Source organism: Vespa velutina, chromosome 11 (genome assembly GCF_912470025.1).
Source record: "Vespa velutina chromosome 11, iVesVel2.1, whole genome shotgun sequence".
Classification (NCBI taxonomy): Eukaryota; Metazoa; Arthropoda; class Insecta; order Hymenoptera; family Vespidae; genus Vespa; species Vespa velutina.
In genome coordinates, this window is record NC_062198.1 from 6,925,745 (window position 1) to 6,944,556 (window position 18,812).

The 18,812-nt window shown below is 35.7% G+C and overlaps 1 protein-coding gene and 1 long non-coding RNA gene across 4 annotated transcripts in view; one reads left to right on the forward strand and one right to left on the reverse strand.

Moving 5' to 3' along the window:
• Positions 1-3,984, forward strand: part of LOC124953095 — a 55,191-nt gene extending 51,207 nt beyond the window's left edge. Inside the window, exon 2 of the long non-coding RNA XR_007102114.1 lies at positions 3,665-3,984. This is a non-coding gene — a long non-coding RNA (uncharacterized LOC124953095). The remainder of the gene's footprint in view (positions 1-3,664) is intronic.
• LOC124953090 (tyrosine-protein phosphatase Lar) overlaps positions 1-18,812 on the reverse strand; it is a 485,939-nt gene that overhangs the window by 332,821 nt on the left and 134,306 nt on the right. For 2 of the 3 annotated variants that reach the window (XM_047503993.1, XM_047503992.1), the window contains one exon: positions 8,976-9,015. The gene's annotated coding sequence lies outside the window, so the exon portion shown is untranslated. Of the gene's footprint in view, positions 1-8,975; positions 9,016-13,059; positions 13,289-18,812 lie in introns of those variants that run through there. The other variant, XM_047503990.1, reaches the window with a different exon arrangement.

Consider the following 18,812-nt stretch of genomic DNA (forward strand, 5'->3'; position numbering starts at 1 on the left):
AGGAAGAGGGAGAAAGAGGACGATACGCGGAACAGCGGAATAGGGCTTCGCCGTTGGAAAATTTACAGCGGCGAGAGTTGAAATTGCGAGCGCAGAAATTCCGTAACAATGGCCCGCGGCCCAGTTTTTGGATGATCAAATAATGGTTCGTGTTTAATCTTACGAGAGGAAAGAGATTACTTTTCCCGTAACATTCCGAATTTAATACGTGAAAAAAATAATCGACGTGAAAGCATCCTCCACCTCCATCTCCCCCTCTTCTCCCTTCTATCTATCTATCCCTTCCCTCGGCTGGATTCATAGTAAGGATTTTAATTTTCACGATGTATTTTGTTTCACAAGTTCGTTAACGGTAATACAGCGCTATTTTTGCGTAGTTCGTTGGAGAAAATATCGTCTCTTGATTGCCCCCGAGAATTCTTCTAGGTTCTTTTATTTATTTTTATTCTTTTTTTTTTTCCTGTTTCTTTTTTCCTGCCACTTTTTTGTTTTATATATACGTAGGTATCTTTTTTTCTTTTTTTTTTGTATATCTACCTTTCCCTACTTTCTCTCTCTCTCTCTCTGTCTTTTTCTTTTTTTTTTTTTTTTTTAACAACTCGTCTACGAAGAAGCACGCTCGAACTGTAGGAAAAATCGTCGATTAATATCTAAACGAGGACGACTTTAACGCCATGCAAGTCCGTAGCCGCGGACCTTGAAAAACGGCCAAACTTTGGCAAATATTTTTTCTAACCCCGCACAGTACTCGCCCTATCTCCCGGACGTCCTTTAATTAATTACCGCGGTAAGCGTGGAGGAAACTATAGGATGGGGAAGGGGGAGAGAGGAGGGAAAGAGAGAGAGAGAGAGAGAGAGAGAAAGAGAAAGAGAGAGAGAGAGAGAGTGCGCGATCTGGCGAGCGGCAGAGAAATGGGGTGAAAAAGCTCGACGAGGGTGGAATACGATAGAAGAAGAGGAAGATGAACTGGGAAGACGAATAAAGAAGAAAAAAGAAAGGAACAAAAAAAGGAAAAGAAAAAGAGAAAGGATAAGGATAAGGAAAAGGGAAAAGCGAGTTAAAATAGAGACGGACGATGACGAGTAAGAGAAAAGGATGGAGAAGAGGGAAAGGAGAGGGGGAAAAGTAATGGATAATACGTTTGCTTTGCAAACGTAGAGGGAGTTTCTAACAGTCCATGGTAACTGTTCAGTCTACGTGTTCATTGTTTCGTATCCCTCAACATTTTCCTGAAGAATAAATATATATGTACGGCTGGGTGTGTCTGCGTGTGTGTGTGTGTGTGTGTGGAGTATAAAAATTATATCTTTCCCCTTTTCTTTCGTGGTAAAACCATATATTTTGTTTTTTAGCTTTATAATAGATCCGACATTGAAGTTCGCATAATTAAAAAACCCGAGTATAAAAATATTTTTAACAATGAATTCTTACGACTAACTTAATGATGTTAGAAAAAAACAAAAAAAAAAAAAAAAAAAAAACAAAGAATAAAAAAAAATCGTGCTTCTTGAGCGATACATTTATTATTTTTTTTCAATTGCAAGAAGATACTAGTCGGATCGGAAAATGCAGTTTTCTTTTGCTTTTTCTTTCTTTCTTTCTTTCTTTCTTTCTTTCTTTCTTTTTTTTCTTTTCATTTCTTTCTCAAGCTATTCTCTATTTGCAAAGGGCACGTAAAAGGCCTCGTAATATTCTTAATATTCCGCACTGACAAGCTTTTAATTTCCGTTTCTTTCAGGTGCTGTACTCTCTCTCTCTCTCTCTCTTTCTTTCTCTTTCTCGATACAAAGATTGAAAGAAGAAAAGAAAGAAAGATTGCAAAGTCGTAAACTTCGTTAAGGCTCGTTTCTCGACACTTCACACGCGATACTTCCTTCATTAAAAACGTAGCTTCTATTAACACCTATTCCATAATGGGACTGATGTTAGATTGTTAAACAAAACAAAAAAAAGAAAAAGAAGAAAAAAAGAATACGGAAAAAAACGAACAAACAAACAGAAAAAAAAGGAAAGAAAAGAAACAAAAAGAAAGGTATTCTTACAATCTAATTCAGGCTATCGTAAATGAACGCCTCGATACAACGCTTGATGTAAAACTTGACGTAATTAATAATTGTATGCGATAATTGAAATGTTGAAACAATCATCTGTAATACATTCCGCTTATTATTTCCCTTCTCTCTCTCTCTCTCTCTCTCTCTCTCTCTCTATATATATATATATATATATATATATATATCTGCCTATCTCTTTCTCTTTCTCTTTCTTTTTCTTATACACATACATATACACGCATACGCATGTACGGAAGCGAGAACGCACAAGAATACCGGTATTATTTGCCAGAGTTGTAGGAGGATATAGTATATTATTCGTTGAAAGAATCGCGAGAATGTATGTGCGGTTATGACGCAAACAGAGAGAGAGAAAGAGAGAGAGAGAGAGAGAGAGAGAGAGAGAGAAAAACGCGCTTGAACACAGAAACAAGAATGCTCTTTCAAATGTCTAATTTTGTACTCGGCTGACCAAGAGTGGAAGGAAAAAGACAAACTAACAATAAGAACAAGAGGCTACTACTACTGGAGTAGAGAGATGTTCCGTGGAAACAAGAAGGGAGAGAAGGGGAGAAAAGAGGAAGAAAGAGAAAAAAAGGAAGAAAAAAAAATGGAGAAAGCCTTGTAACATGGTCGGAGAAAACTGAGGACAGAAAGAGAGAGAGAGAGAGAGAAAAAGAGATAGAAAACAGCTCGGGAAGCAAGCGCGTTGCACGAGTCGAGTCTAATGAACGAATGAGGTCTCTGAGAAAAAGAAAAGAGAAATAATAAAAAAAAAAAAGTCCACGTCGCTTTTGCGGTCAGTTACTTCCCACCCTGTATGTTCTCTGCTTTCCTTTCAGTCTCCCTCCCTCCACCCCTCTCTCTCACTATCTCACTCTCTCTCTCTCTCTCTCTCTCTCTCTCTCCCCGTGTCTCTGTATCTTTGTCTCTGTCTTTCGCATACGACCACTCCCCTTTCCTCGAGTCTTCTTCCAACGTTTCCTATCTCTCTCTCTCTCTCTCTCTCTCTCTCTCTCTCTCTCTCTCTCTCTCTCTCTCACTCTCACTCATTCTCTCTCTCTTCGTGAAACTTCACCGTCCGGGAAAATTTCAGGAGCCAAGAAGAAAAGTCGGCTAGTTTTTCGTCGTCACTGCCAGGAACGAAGTGCACTTTCTTTTTTCTTCTCCTTTTCCTTTTCTTTTTCTTTTCTTTTTTTTCTTTTATTTCACTTTTTTTTCTTCTCATTTTTTTTTTTTTTTTTTTTTTTTTTTTTTTTTTTTTTTTTTTTTGTTAAGGTCATCCACGAAATTAAGAAGCTACAAAGTGTTTTAAAGAAATTAGCCAAAGTATGCGCTACTACCCTTGTTGTGTCTCTCTTTCGTTTGTTTCTTTTTCATCTTCATCTTCTCCTTCTTTTTCTTTTTCGCTTTCTTTTCCTTTTTTCTTTCTTTTACTTTTATCTCCTTCCTCCTTCCCCTTCTAAAACGTCTCTTGGATTATTTAAAAAACACCGATGTAATAAAATTGTTATTAAATAATTTCTCGCATAGAAACGTACATCGATGATTTAAAGAATATTAAAATCTATCTGAATCTAACTCAAAGAAATATTATATCATGTTTCAGAGATATACGATCGGGAGGAATCGACGTGGAAGAGAAGATTTCGATAGGACATTCACGTCTCGTTGAAGATCCTTAACGACGTGGATAAAGAGAGAAACGAATCAATGGGTCGCAGGAAATTAGAAGAAAAACGTCTACGATAGAACGTGAAGGAGAAAGAGAAAGAGATAGGGTGAAAAAGAGAGAGAGAGAGAGAGAGAGAGAGAGAGAGAAAGAGTGAGAGTGAGAATCGTGCGGAAGCTTCGATTAGGTTCAATTAGGTGACAGGGATGGTCGACGTACGTTCAGGAATTCACGAAGGGTCAGGGTGATGGAAGAAACGAAGAGAGATAGAGATAGATAGACAGAAAGAAAGAGACAGAGAGAGAGAGAGAGAGAGAGAGAGAGAGAATGGTGAGAGGAAAAGAGAAAGAGAGAGACAAGGAAAGGACAACGACGATGACGAGACAAGGAGGTACATCACCGGAGGGCACGTCGTCAAATGAAGCGAGCAAACGAGAGGAAGCTTCGTGTACGAGAACGATTGTCGATGGAAGTCTCAGTTTTCTGTTCTCATCCGGCACGTCAATGGAGTCACCGGGTCGTATGATCGATTATCGGACCCTTTCTCGTCGTCGTCGTCGTCGTCGTCGTCATCGTCGACTTCTCCTCCCCTTTCTCCTTATCCGGATTTGTCGAAAGAACAGAGATTTCTATCTTACACAAGTTTTATTTTCTTACTCAGCATATATATATATATATATATATATATATATATATATATATGTATATATGCCGACAATTGGACTCCAATGAAAGCTTTCAACCGTACAATAAATATGAAATGTGATATAATATTTGCGCTTACAATTCCTTTGCTTTCTTGCGTTTTCTTTTTCTTTTTCTTCTTCTTTTCTTATTTTTTTTTTTTTTTTTTTTTTTTTTTTTTTTTTATATAAGTACCTAATATAAAATTTGAAATCTTTCTACTAACACCTTCGTAACTCTTAAAACGTGAAAGTTTTTCTTAAGGAACTCAACGATTTATGCGACCACACGTAACACGTATCTATACAAGCGAGTGTACATACGCATCAACGAACCCTTTGATAAAGCATAATAACATCGTGATTCTCAACATTTTATCAACTGAACGAACGGGAGGAGAATTTAATGTACCATGGTTCCTGATAATATTAATTAACTATCGATTAATGTAATTAATCACGCAGTATAACTCAATTTCTCAATTTCGACAAAATATTTTCCCACTACTCTACCACTCTCTCTCTCTCTCTCTCTCTCTCTCTCTCTCTCTCTCTCTCTCTCTCTCTCTCTCTCTCTCTCTCTCTCTCTCTCTCTCTCTATCTATCTATCTATTTATCTATCTATCTATCTATCTATCTTTTTGTTTAGTTTCATTCGATAAAATTAATTGCAATAGAACTCAATTTCTCAATTTCGACACAATATTTCATCATTCTCTCTCTCTCTCTCTCTCTCTCTCTCTCCCTCCATGTCTCTCTCTTTATCCCACTTTATCCCTGTCTATCTACCTCTCTTTTTGTCTAGTTTCATCCGATAAAATTAATTGCAATAGTACGAAGCCTAGCCTTTCGCATGGAGTTACACACTCCATTAGCTGGTCACCAGCGATGACGTTTGAAAAGTAAGCTTAATGAAGTTCTGCTACGTCGAAAGAAAAACATACGAAAAGAGAAACGGTAATCCAATTATGGATAATTATCCAAGAGGGGTGGACGGTAAGAGTTGGCGAGGAGGAGGGGCGGGTGTAGACGTCGTGCTGGCACCGGACAACTTATCGACTGATTAAAAATACTTTGCCGTGGTCGGAAGTTTGCTCGCGTGTGGGCCCTCAACGTCTAACTCTCCCCCGCCATTCGATCCACTACTTCGTGAGAACACCCTTCTAACAACCCTTTTCCCCAGACAGCCCAACAACCACCCACTAAACCCCTCAGAGCAACCTCCCCTACCCTCTTTGCCCTTTTGCAGACTTGTTTTTTTTTTCTTCTCCAGACTCTCCTCGACGCGAACAACAAACGCGAAATAGCCCCTCCTCGCGACTGGACTCCGGGAGTCTTTGGCACGTGAAGCACATAAAGTGTAATTAATCATAATGCTAAACCATAACTGCATATTACTGCGTATTATTCGTACGCCAGAACAACGCCCATTTCTTTTTTTTTCGTTTTTTTTTTTTTTCTTTTTTTTTTATCTTCCTAACGTTTCAAAAACTTTATTCTACTACGTCGTTAGTTAAGTGAAAATACTTTTGTTATCTCTTTCTCTTTCTTTCTCTCTCTCTCTCTCTCTCTCTCTCTCTCTATCTATTTATTTATCTATCTATCTCCATCTTTCCCTATCTTTCTCTCATATTTATAATGAATAGATAAAGGCCAGCGGTGATTAATTATGTTGACAGAAACATAAGATAAGAAATTAACTCGCGTTAACGAATACTCTCGTTATCTGTTATACTTTCTCGAATTATAATTACTCATCGATAAAGGACAGGGGAACGGATCCCATTATCACGAACAAATCCTATCATTAATCAGATTTAATTATATGATATCGAATGATCTACGGTTAATAAATAAGAATAACTATTTTCTCCGTAATAGATAATACAGAAAATGATTGAATTCCGTTTTCTTCTTTCATCGATGGATATATCCGATATATGGTAAATCACCCAAGATTTACGTCAGTGGAGGAGAACTTACCTTCACCCGTTAGTACAGACGAGGCGTTCCCTACACGGACGACAGGCTGGTCGGTAAAGCAGAGGGGATGAAACTGTCGGTACGTGGATTCAACGTGGGTAATGAAGAGTTCAGGGAGCCTTATTTCTTACAACTAGCTGTTTCGAATGAATTTTTTCAGGGGCTACCCTCTTCGGGGGGCGCTAGAGAATTTAAGCATAAAAAGAAAAAGAAAAAGAAAATGTAAAAAAAAAAAGAAAAGAAATGAAGAAAAATTAATTAATCATCCCTCCAGCTCGATTTAATCGATCGTTTCATTCATAAACTGGATATCGGTTGAATGAATAAATGAATGAATAAATGAATGAATGAATGAATGAATGAGAATAATGACGTCGAATTTATTTTATTTCTTTTTCTTTTCCTTCCTCTTCTTTTGTTTTTTTTTCTTTTTTTTTTTTTTATTTTTTTGTTTCTTTCCTTTCCTTTCCTTTCCGTTTCTTCAATGATAACGTAGAGTCGACATTGTTCCTGAATTGATATGAGTAATGAAAAAAAAAAAAAAAAAAAAAAAAAAGAAAGGGCAGGGAATAAAAATAAAAAGATACTTCTTAAAATGTCATTTAAATCGTAACCGCTCGAGAATCAAACGTGCGCTTACCACTATTTAAATATTATTTACATTTTATTTGTTTTACGAATTAAATTCGTACGATCTTAAATATGGTGCTAATGTAAGTAAGTCGATCGATCAAATAAATGTATAAAACATAGGCGAAACACGTGTTGTGGTGCTTTTCATAGTAAAATCTGTGTTTACAGTGCAAAAAAAAAAAAAAAAGAAATTAATGTGCATTGAACGACGAAGGATAACAATACTATGTACAATATATACATCAACGTGCATAATAATCAATGATCGTTCGAAGGACGTATTTATTTATTCGCTACGATATCGAAATAAAATACGTGCATTGGGTGCACGATTATTCGATATTATCGTAGTTAAAAAAAAAAAAGAAAAAAAAAAAGAAAAAACGTGAATAATATTATAAAATGTGCGATTAAAATTAAACGAGTCGTGCAAATTGAGATAACGACATATTCAAGAGAATCAATTCCATTCCTTCTTTCTTTCTTTTTTTCTAAATGGACGCATTTCGAAAAAAAATGAATATCCACTTCCCATGTTAATGATTTGTAATAGTTTTGAAATAAAAAAAAAAACAAAAAAAACAAAAAAAAAAACAAAAAAAAAAAGGAAGAAATAAATAAAATAGACATTGCGTATATTCCTTTATCGTCTCAATAAAAATCTTTGGCGAATCATTTGAAACGATCACTCTTATCTACATACGCATAAAATACATGATGAGTACAATAATTTGCGATGAAAATTCGCACTTGTTGAATAATTATTTCCTTTTTTTTTTTTTCCTTTTGTTATTCTTTTCCTCCTATTTGTCGTTAACGAAAACAACAAAGCATGTCGTGGAAACGAAAAAGAGAATGAAACACAATGAAACAAAAGCTGTTGGATCGAAATGCATGCGGGCATACTCGAAAAGAACGAAAGATTGTTTATATTGCACATTCATTCATACATACATGTGTATGTATATATATATATATGTATATATACAGATACACACACACACATATATATATATACAACATAGAAGAAAAAAAGCTGCATAGCAACACGCGTGACACGTTCAGAATCCCGTAACTTTATTGTTAGATAATTGATACCCTCTTTTATTGATAATATTCGTGAATGTATATGTATACGTACGTACGTGTACGTGTGTGTTTGTGTTTACGTGCGAGAAAGAGAATACGTGAATGAATTACGAGTATATATACCGTATGCATCCTTCTCGTCGATTTATCTCGTCGATTAAAAAAGCTTTATGCTAAACAATCGACATACAAAATAATTATCTTCAAATATAAATGACGAAATAAGCTTTCATTAATTAACCTCTGCGATGTTTTTTCTTTTTTTTTAAAACAATTAGAAATTTTCTTTACGGACGAATGAACGAAAACGCGCAAAATCGAATTAAAATTAAATTATCAGATATCCATTATGAAATATTCATCGATTATTTTTCAATGAACCGATTATTATGTTTCCAAAGTAACTAACTGTACGTCATATTTGCGCACGCAGAAAATTAAATTGAAATACTTACGAAAGAAAAAGAATTTGTTTGTTCGTCGAAGCGAATATAAGCAATAGCGATCGATATGAAAAAGGGGTGCCTTGAATTTCGAACTAATGAAAATAAAAATAAAATAAAAAAAAGAAATTAAAAAAAGAAAAAAAAAGGAAGAAAAAAGGAAAGAAAAATGCAACGTGAACGTTCGTCGATTTTATCGTACGAAGGGGAAAAAAATAAATATAAAAATGGAAAAAAATAAGAAGAAATAAAAAAAGAAAAAAGACACGATAGGAATAAATTAAACGAAAAGCTGAACGAAGAACGAACGGCTACGTATACGTACATACATACATACATACGTGCAATGGTCGTTATTTTTTGACAATTTTTCATCCCCCCAAACCAAAGGGATGATCGTGTATAATAGTTACGCACCTGTATCTCTTTCTCAGATTCGATCGTTGTTAAGTCCGTCCTGAAATCAAATGTAAAATAAATTAATTTAATTCACATACACACACACACACATACACATATATATATATATATATATATATATATATCTCAGATAAAATTAATTAATTAATTAATTAAATAAAATATTAAAATTTCGTCGGTGTGTTGACGATACGAACATTTTCGAAGGACTACGAGAAGACAACTGTGTACATTGATCCTACGTCGTAGATAAAATTTTTCTCGTAAGAGACGAAAGAAGAAGGAAAAAAAAACAAAACAAAACAAAACAAAATAGAATAACCTCGTCTCAATATATTTACAATATATAATAATAATAATAATATCAATGATCAAGAAGACGTAGAGAGAGAGAGAGAGAGAGAGAGAGAGAGAGAGAATAAACGAATAAAGTACTAGTAATAATTTGTGATCGATCTTCACGAAGGTGAAGGCGGGCACGTAAACCCCGTCTTTTTCTCGATTTGGTATCCTTCCTTCCTTCCTTTCTTCCTTCCTTCCTTCCTTCAGTCCGCGATTCGTATTCTCCTCGCATCTTTTATTATATCTCGCGAGCATGTGCCGGAAGGTAATTGAAACGTTCAGAAATGGAGAGAAAGAGCGAGAGAGAGAGAGAGAGAGAAAGAGAGAGAGAGAGAGAGAGAACGGGAACGAAATAACAGTAACTGCAAGGCGATTTTATAAGACGATAAAGCGTATCGCGTGTAATATAACGTTTTTAGAAGTAAAAGACCGAGTAAGAAGGAAGGAAACTTACATATATTATGTAGGTTAAGTTAATTACTTTATCAATTTAAATTAACTAAAGATATAGCTATAAACAAACTCAGAAATATATATATATATATATATACATATATGTATATTATTTATTTATATTGTTATATATTATATTTTATATAGATATTTATATTAAGGTGTAGATATTTAATATAAAATAAAATAGAGAGAGAGAGAGAGAGATTGTTTTTAAACAATATATATATATATATATATATATATATATATGTATTTACACAAAGATCAAAAGAAAATATAACATAGAATGTTAGTTTCGTGTTCATTTCTATGCACTGTGAATAAAAGATAGGACAGAAACGAGAAAGAATTTTCCATTGACGATTGTATATGTTATATATATATATATATATATATATGTATGTATGCATGTAGATACATCTATATTTACGCACATACATATATAAGAGCTGTCGCGGAAACGAGCGTCGAAACGAGGCAGCTTCGCATTTCCTCGTTCTCTCTTTCCTCCCGCGAAAAAAAAGAGAAAAAAGGAACGAAAGCAAACGAACGAACGAACGAAAGAGAGAGAGAGAGAGAGAGAGAGAGAGAGAGAGAGAGATTTTCCATTGGGCGATCGAATAGTCGACGAGTGTGCGAACGATCGGCCGAATGCCTTTTCTTCGTACCGTAAAAATGCAAAGAAGGAAAAGAAGGGGATGAAACGAAAGGAAAAAAGAAGAGGAGAAGGATGGGTGTGAGTAGGGTTGGTAAGGATAGTAATAGCGATACCGATGGTGGTAGTGACGATGATGGTGATGGTGATGGTAATACTTATGATGGTGTTAGTGTCAATGGTTGTATTGGTGTATCCAATCCAAGAGAATTTTCTTCTATTGAGAGATTTTTCAAGACGACACGACGCCAAGTACTACATAGGAACGGGTACGTTCGAACGATCGAATAATCTTTTTCGTTCTCGTTTACAAAGAAAAAAAATGAAATGAAAAAGATATATATATATATATATAAAAAGAAAAAGAAAAGAAAAGAAAAGAACCACGACGTTCTTCTCGAGTTTTCCTCCTTTTCGTAGAAAATTCACGATAATATAAGGATGTGAATTCTTTATATATATATATATATATATATACTAATGCGGAATTATGATACATTCCTCACGTTGCACGTTGCACATTGCACTCCATATATCGATCGACAATGAAAAACTGTGAAAAAAAAAAAAAAAAAGAAAAAAGTAGGAAAAAAAAAACATGGTTCGGCGAACAAAAGTAAAAGAGTGATATCGATCTGTGAAAGACAATCGAACGATTACAATATATTAACATTTTTCTAACGATCAACCTTTCCACGAGAATAGAGATAATCTTGTATTAATTATAAAAATTATCCATAGTAGGAAAATTTAAAAGAAAAAAAGAAAAAACATTTATATATATATACGCACACACACACATATATATATATATACATATATAATCACCGGAAGGACTGAAGGAATGGACCAGCACTGGGTAACCATATCCGTAATAACACATAAGTATTATATACATAGATATATACGTACATACGTACGTACGTACGTAGATACATACATAAATAGATATTAAATCGATCGAACGCATTCGATCGGCCGAACGATCTCTGACGCGTAGGCGGCGTATTGGCGATGGGTGGCTATTAGGATATAGAGAAAGAAAGAGGGAAGGGGAAGGATGAAAGGAGAGGATATAGGAAGGTAAGGAGGGAGAGGAACGAAGGGGGTAGGTTAGAGGTAGAATAGGAGGAGGGAGGACGCGTGCCGCACTGTGTTCCTGGCGTGGCAGCGATTCCTTCTCCTCCAGCTGTTGTCCACGCGAGAGAACGGGCCTCCTGTTCGACGATGCGAGGGAGACGAGGAATACGACGTTAACGACAACAACAACGACAACACAACGATGACGACAGAACAACAACAACAACAACACGTTTCTACGAGAAGTCAAGCGAACAGTGAGGAGACACGCGCACGCACACGGCACGCGCAATTTACTAACGCAGGCAAACGCATGGGATACGCGCGTGTTACTCTTCTCTCTCTCTCTCTCTCTCTCTCTCTCTCTCTCTCTCTCTCTCTCTCTCTCTCTCTCTCTCTCTCTCTCTCTCTCTCTCTAACTTAGAGACGCACACGCATTTACTATATGCTTACGTATACGTGTATATATGTGTTGCCATAACGACGTTTGGTTTATTCACCGACCTCGCGTCAACGACCGAGCGTAACGTACGCGAGGGACTACGAATCGCGTAAACAATCGACAATCTTACTCTATTTACCGCGATATATATATATACATATATATATATATATATATATATATATATATATATATATATAAACAGCAAGAGCCAGGCACGCTTCTTCTATTTGCGCCTCTTCTCTCTCACTCTCTCTCTCACTCTTGCTCTCTCTCTTTCTCCCTCTCTCTCACTCTCTCTCTCGTTCTCTCTCTCTCACTCTCTCTCACTCTCAGTCGTTTCTGATCAACGAACGTATATCAAACACGCGTATACACGCATTTATATATACACAGAGAGAGAGAGACACGTGTTATATGACTCAAATATATACATATATATATATATATACGTATACGTCTGTGTGTGTGTGTGTGTGTGTGAATATATGTGTGTATGTATGTATCTATCTATATCCCAAAGAACCCAACCACTTGTGCGAGTAAGGAAAGATAACACTTATTTAATCGTTTATGTTGTCTGTTAAGAACAATTTACATAATTAGAACATCGAGGATTTTTATCATTCTAAAAGATTTTCAAAAGAAAAAAGAAAAGAGGAACAATTTTGGATAAGTCAATCACCAGACGATGATGAGAGAGAGAGAGAGAGAGAGAGAGAGAAAGAGTCAGGTTAGGAGGACATAGCTAAAAAGACGCTTTTCGTTCGAATGCGTTCTCTCTCATTCGTTCTTTCATTCGTACGTACGTTCATTAATTTTCTTCGTTGGATAGCAAAAAAAAAAATATATCGAAAGATAAATAACAAAATTGATGTATCGAGTAAATAATATTTATAAATATTTGATAGAATTTTCCTAAACAATGTATACATACAGAGATATATTCGTAGTTTCGACGAAATCATGCATGGAGAGTGCGTGCATGCACGAGAACGAACGAGAGAGAAAGAGAGAGAGAGAGAGAGAGACGAAGAAAAAAAAAAAGAAGAAAAGACGGAGAGAGAGAGAGAGAGAGAGAGAGAGAGAGAGAGACAGACACTCACTTGCACTTTCTTCGTATTATTTTGTGGACGTCTGGCCGCGTGGTCAAGGAAATCCCATCGTCACTGTCACATCGTCCGCGCACTTGTCACTCGTCGTTTTTACTTACTACGCGATGCCGTTTAAAAAAGTCGTGCAAAAGGTATAAAAAAGAGGATTGTTAGGAAAGTGACAAGAATGTCGCCATGGCGGTGCCAGGCTCCAGCCGGCCATGTTGTGGACCTGCGTACGTCGCGTCATCACGCGGCGGTTTCTCGATGCCAAGCGCTGATTGGTCGCTCGCTCGATGCCTATATCCTTCTCTCTCGTTCCTTCATACTTATTGGTCTCTCTTCTCTCTCTTTCTCTCTCTCACTCTCCCTCTCTTTCTCCCTCTCTCTCTCTCTCTCTCTCTCTCTTCTTTCTCGTCATTCGTTACCTCGTACACATGCCACCTTTACACTCGTTCGATTCGCGCCAAAATCTTACAGCCACGAATATATGTATATATATATATATATATATGTATACGTATCTATACATATATATAGATATATATATGTACGTATATAGATATGTATGTGTGTATGTACGTACATACACATATATTTTCTCTATTCAAAAGGAAAAATCCTATGGAATATTTCGTCCATTATTTATCACCAGGAATCAAAATTTACGAGGCTAATTTTATGAATTCTAACGGGTCACAAGAACGTGGGTAATGCTTTATCGAGGGAGTATAAAGATAAAGAAAAAGAAATGTCGATAATTCAGGATGCTAGACGACCAACAGCATTTTCTTCGAAGAAACTTTCTCTGTTATACGAGCTAGTTGACTAGTTGGGATTACCGACAAAGAATTTCGAATATTCGCGAGTACGGGGGACACGTTAGATTGCGTTGAACATTTCTCTCGACGACGAAGAAAACTTTACGATGGTATTCGTCGCACGTACTTAAGAATTATTATTCCGTCATTTGTATTTGTTAAAAGAATGGAGAAAACGAAAAAAAAAATTGCATCTCTCGTTACGCAGTTCTCGCATGTCTCATAAATATACGCGTAAAAGAGAGGTTAGGACGAAGGGAAATAATTATAGTGTCCCATATATCTGTTATATACGAACGAATATTTATATTTTCATATTCGATTTATCTTTTTTTCAATACATGTTTGAAGAATATAAGAAACGTAAAAAGAAACGAAGGAAAAAATACGACGATCTATTGGAATAACGAAGACGTCTCGTTGAGTTACCTTAACGTGATTAATAATCTCTTGACATTATAAATAAATATATTAATTCAATTAAATGTCATTTCTTTGCTTTTAGATTAAAAAAAAAAAAAAAAAAAAAAAAAAAAAGAGAAAAAAAAAAAAAAGAGAGAATGATTGTACTTTCGTAATCGTGAGATTTTATCGGATCTCGTAGCTAGGTTAATTTACGTTTGTAAAGCTACTAGAGATCGCATGTATACATATGTCGTTTCGCGTCGGTAAGTGCCTTCGGCAAACTGCATCAAATCTCAGTGTTAGAGCGTGATGAAGTATAGATTTGCTTTACCTTGTATACACAGTATAGTAGTTACCAACACGACGTACGAGCACATCGGACCGACCATGTTTATAGTTATTATCGCTGGACGACAGACGGCGCTTTCTACTCTCTCTCTCTCTTTCTCTCTTTCTCTCTCTATATATATATATTTATCTCTCTCTCTCTATATATATCCATCTCTTTCTCTCTCTCTCTCTTTATATATATATATATATCCCTCTCTCTCTCTCTCTCTCTCTCTCTCTCTCTCTCTCTCTCTCTCTCTTTCTGCCTTAAAATCAATAAATATTCTCAAGGATACTATATAAGAGAGACTGAAGCCTTCAATACCATGTTTCTAATATCGTCCTACGATGAAATATCGCTTATCTAATATATTGTTACTTGTCTCACGTTTTAATAATATTATCAATATCGTAACGATCGTTTAATATTTTCAAAACAAGTCGTGGTTTAATTTACTACGTTATAATTCGATCGATTTAATTAAATAAATTTTTTATTATTTATCGACTGACCGACGTATATAACAATCGTATGTCATTTGTTATAATAGAAATTCGAAATTCTCAGATATATTATTTATTATTCTATCTGTATTATATCGATATTAATAAACTTTGTTAGAATACTACGAGACAAAGTTCAATAATATTCTTATAAAAAATCTTGTCATGTGACCTTTAGTGAAGATTTATCGGACGTGGATATATCGACGAGTTATATGTCGCGCGAGTGACGCTTTAAAACTTTCGAACGTCCGATTCGATTATTTTACAAAAGGGATAGAAAGAGGAGAGGTAGAATAGAGGAGGACGTAAACGGGTGACGGTGGCGGAGAAGGAGGAGAGAGTACTGGGGTATGTATGGGATTAAGGGGGTTCGCGTTTTCAACGTTCGAAAAGAAGTAAGTAAAAGTAGAAGAGAAAAGGTGTTACGAGAGTTGCGTGTTTTGTTGCGTGACACGTGTCAGGTGTCGCGTGCGACAAATAGCGAGTATCGTCGCAACCCCTACGTGTTCTCTTTCTCTCTCTCTCTCCCTCTTCCTCATTCTCTTGCCCACTCTCTCTCTCTCTCTCTCTCTCTCTCTCTCTATCTATCTATCTATCTATCTATCTGTCTATCTATCTATCTTGCTTGGACGAGAAAGAAGGGGTTAATGAAAGAGATAAAAGAGTGAGAAAGTGAAGTTTGGGCAACCTTCATGAGTACCAGAAAGGTATAGGGAACATTGCGTTAAGAGTCGTTACGCAAGACGAGTTATCCATTTCTGTTGGCTCCGTAAGTCAGCTAACTTCCTTAACGAACTAACCGAACGAAGCACTCAACGTCTCTTACTTCCTCTCCGATTTCAAACTTCGCTAGCGAAGCTCCTCTTCTACGGCTAATTGATATCAACGATTTCGGCGTCACTAGAGAAATCCTAAAATCTGCCGAAAAGGAGAAAAAAAAATAAAAAGGAAGAAAAAAGGAAAGAAAGAAAGAAAATGTAATGACCTCCTTGAGAAAATACGTATATCCGAGGTTTCAAACGAACGAACGAACGAACGAACGAACGTAAGTACACCAATCTATTTCGAAGGATATTCTTGAATTACAAAGAAAAAAAAAAAAAAAAAAAGAAAAGGAAAAAGGAAAAAGTGCAACAGGTTAATTAATTCTACGTCGTCTTTGAAATAATCTTCGTTTATTCTATCAAAAATTTAATTTCTTCGCTCCATCCCGAATAGTTTAATCGATATCTACAAAATTAGTTAATTATAAAAGATATATATATATATATATATATTTTTTTTTATGTATATTTGTTTTTGTTGGTATTTTTTAGAAATACGATGAAATAATATCGTTAAGACATTTTCGATAATTGTAATACATAAATCGAAATAACGTCGACGTACACGTTTCCTCGATACTTCGACTCTTATTTGTTGTTTGTGGGACCGAAGCGAGTTGGATTTGCGGTAGAATGGGGGATGCAAAGGGAGAAAGGTAGCGGATGATAGGTAGAGGAAAGGGCGGAGGAAGAAAGAAAAAGAGGAATTGGTGGTACAAAGGTGAAGGAAGGGTAGAAAGAAGTAGAAAGGGAAAAGGGGGATTTAAAGTAGAACGAGGGAGAAGAGTTTGAAACTCGCATAAATGTGTTCGCCTAGCCAGTCTCCTTCTCCGCGTTTCTGATTACTTTGCAAACTTTGCTTTAACCGAACCGACATAACGTTACATTTCGCATACTTGCCTCGAGTAGGTAGGTACTTACGATACTCCATACAGCTATTCGGAAAAGTCTAACACGATAGTATAATTCGAGATAACTCGATGCGATCTTTCTTTTTAGATTATTCGCCAACGATCCATTAGAAATTCTTCGAATGATTCAGATATAAAAATTGATTATATTTTAAAAGACTGTCTCGACTTCTTATTTCTTACGGATATCTATATCTATATATATATATATATATATATATATATATATATATATACATTTCTAATAGAATGCTCGGAAAGATTTCTCATCGAATATGTTTTAGAAATGAAAGTGATACTCTCTTAAAAAATTCATTTTTAAATCTTTTAAATATCTATCCACACACACACACATATATATATATATATATATATATATATACAACACACACGTATTGTAATTTTGTTAATAGAATATAATTGATTCTACGATTTTATACATACATCGACCGATAAAGATTAGTTTGCAAAATTAAATAGACAAATGATCAAGACGAGAAAAGCTTTTTCATCCTCATGAAAAGTATAAAGAATCAAAAAATAGAGAGAGAGAGAGAGAGAAAGAGACGGTGAAAGAATGAAAAACGAGAAAGAGAAAGAGAGAAAGGGAAAAAGAGGAAGAGAGAGAGAGAGAGAGAGAGAATTAAAGACAGAGATAGGGAGAGAAAGAGAGGTAGAAAGAGAGAAAAGTCGATTCGTTCCTTCGAACGTTCCGCATGCGCGCTCGTGGCCACAATTTCGCTCGCGTGTATTCGGAGAACGCAGCTCGTTGCAATTCCATCGTGCGGTGGTCTCCCTTTCTCTCTATACACACAGGCACGACGAACATAGCCAGACATAGACACGGTCGCACAAGAAGATAGACATTGAATACGGACACAGATACATTACGAGCGCACACACGATAACACTTTTATAAATGTTCCGAATGCGGCAAGGCAACAATACAGCGTTACGTCAGTTCTCTCATCCGTGTGCGTTAGTTTCGCGCTGAACTAATAAAAATATCTCTCCGCGGTAGGATTCTCTTTCTCGAAAAAAAGTTCTTTTTTCTCTTCTTTTTCTTTCTTCCTTTTTTCTTTTTTTTTTTTCCTTTTTCTTTTTTCTTTTTTGCGCGTCCGAGCATCGCCAGTATCTTTATTCAAAAGATACGCTCTCGTGAAAGAGGAAAACAAGTGTAAAACGATCATACTTTTTAGAAACGGGGGACGTTTACTGCTACCCCGGTATAAATTTTTTCCACTCCTTTATTTTTTCTTGTTTTCTTCTTCTTCTTTTTTTTTTTTTTTTCTTTTTTTTCTTTCTTTGACTCTCCCGCACTCGCACTCCCAGCCCTTTCTCCTCTTCACTCCGCTGTCCTTTCCTTCCTCCCTTCCTCCTTCGGTTCTCTCGTATTCGTCGTCGGATTGCGTGCACGATCATTTTGTTACTACGACTCGTTGAAAAGTTTGCCACATATTAGCATTTATTCATATTAGCATTTGTCTTTGCTTTGATCTTTTTCTTTTTCTTTCTTTATTTCTTTTATTCTTTTTTTCATCTCTTTCCTTCCTTCCTTCTTTCCTCTTTTTTTTTATTTCTCTTTTCCTTTTTCCCTTTGTTTTCTTTTTTTTTTTTCTTTCTTTCTTTTTTTGCCGCGTCGCACGTTTCAGAGCACATGAATATGAGAGACTTATATCGCTTCCTCCGTTGTTATTATCGTCAGTATTATTACGTTATTATCATCGTTATTAGTATTATTGTTATCTGTTCGATCGTAAAAAGAAGAAAAAAAAAAAGAAGAAAAAAAAGAAAAAGGAAGAGAAAAAAATACGTGGATATCTTTGAGAATAGCTTTCGCGATCAAACGATTGCTTTTCCTAAGCTTTTCCCCGCGCTATATATACATATATATATATATATATACACATATATATGTTCCCTTTTTTCTAGCCCTCCCCTCTTCCTCCCCCACCCTTCTTCCATCG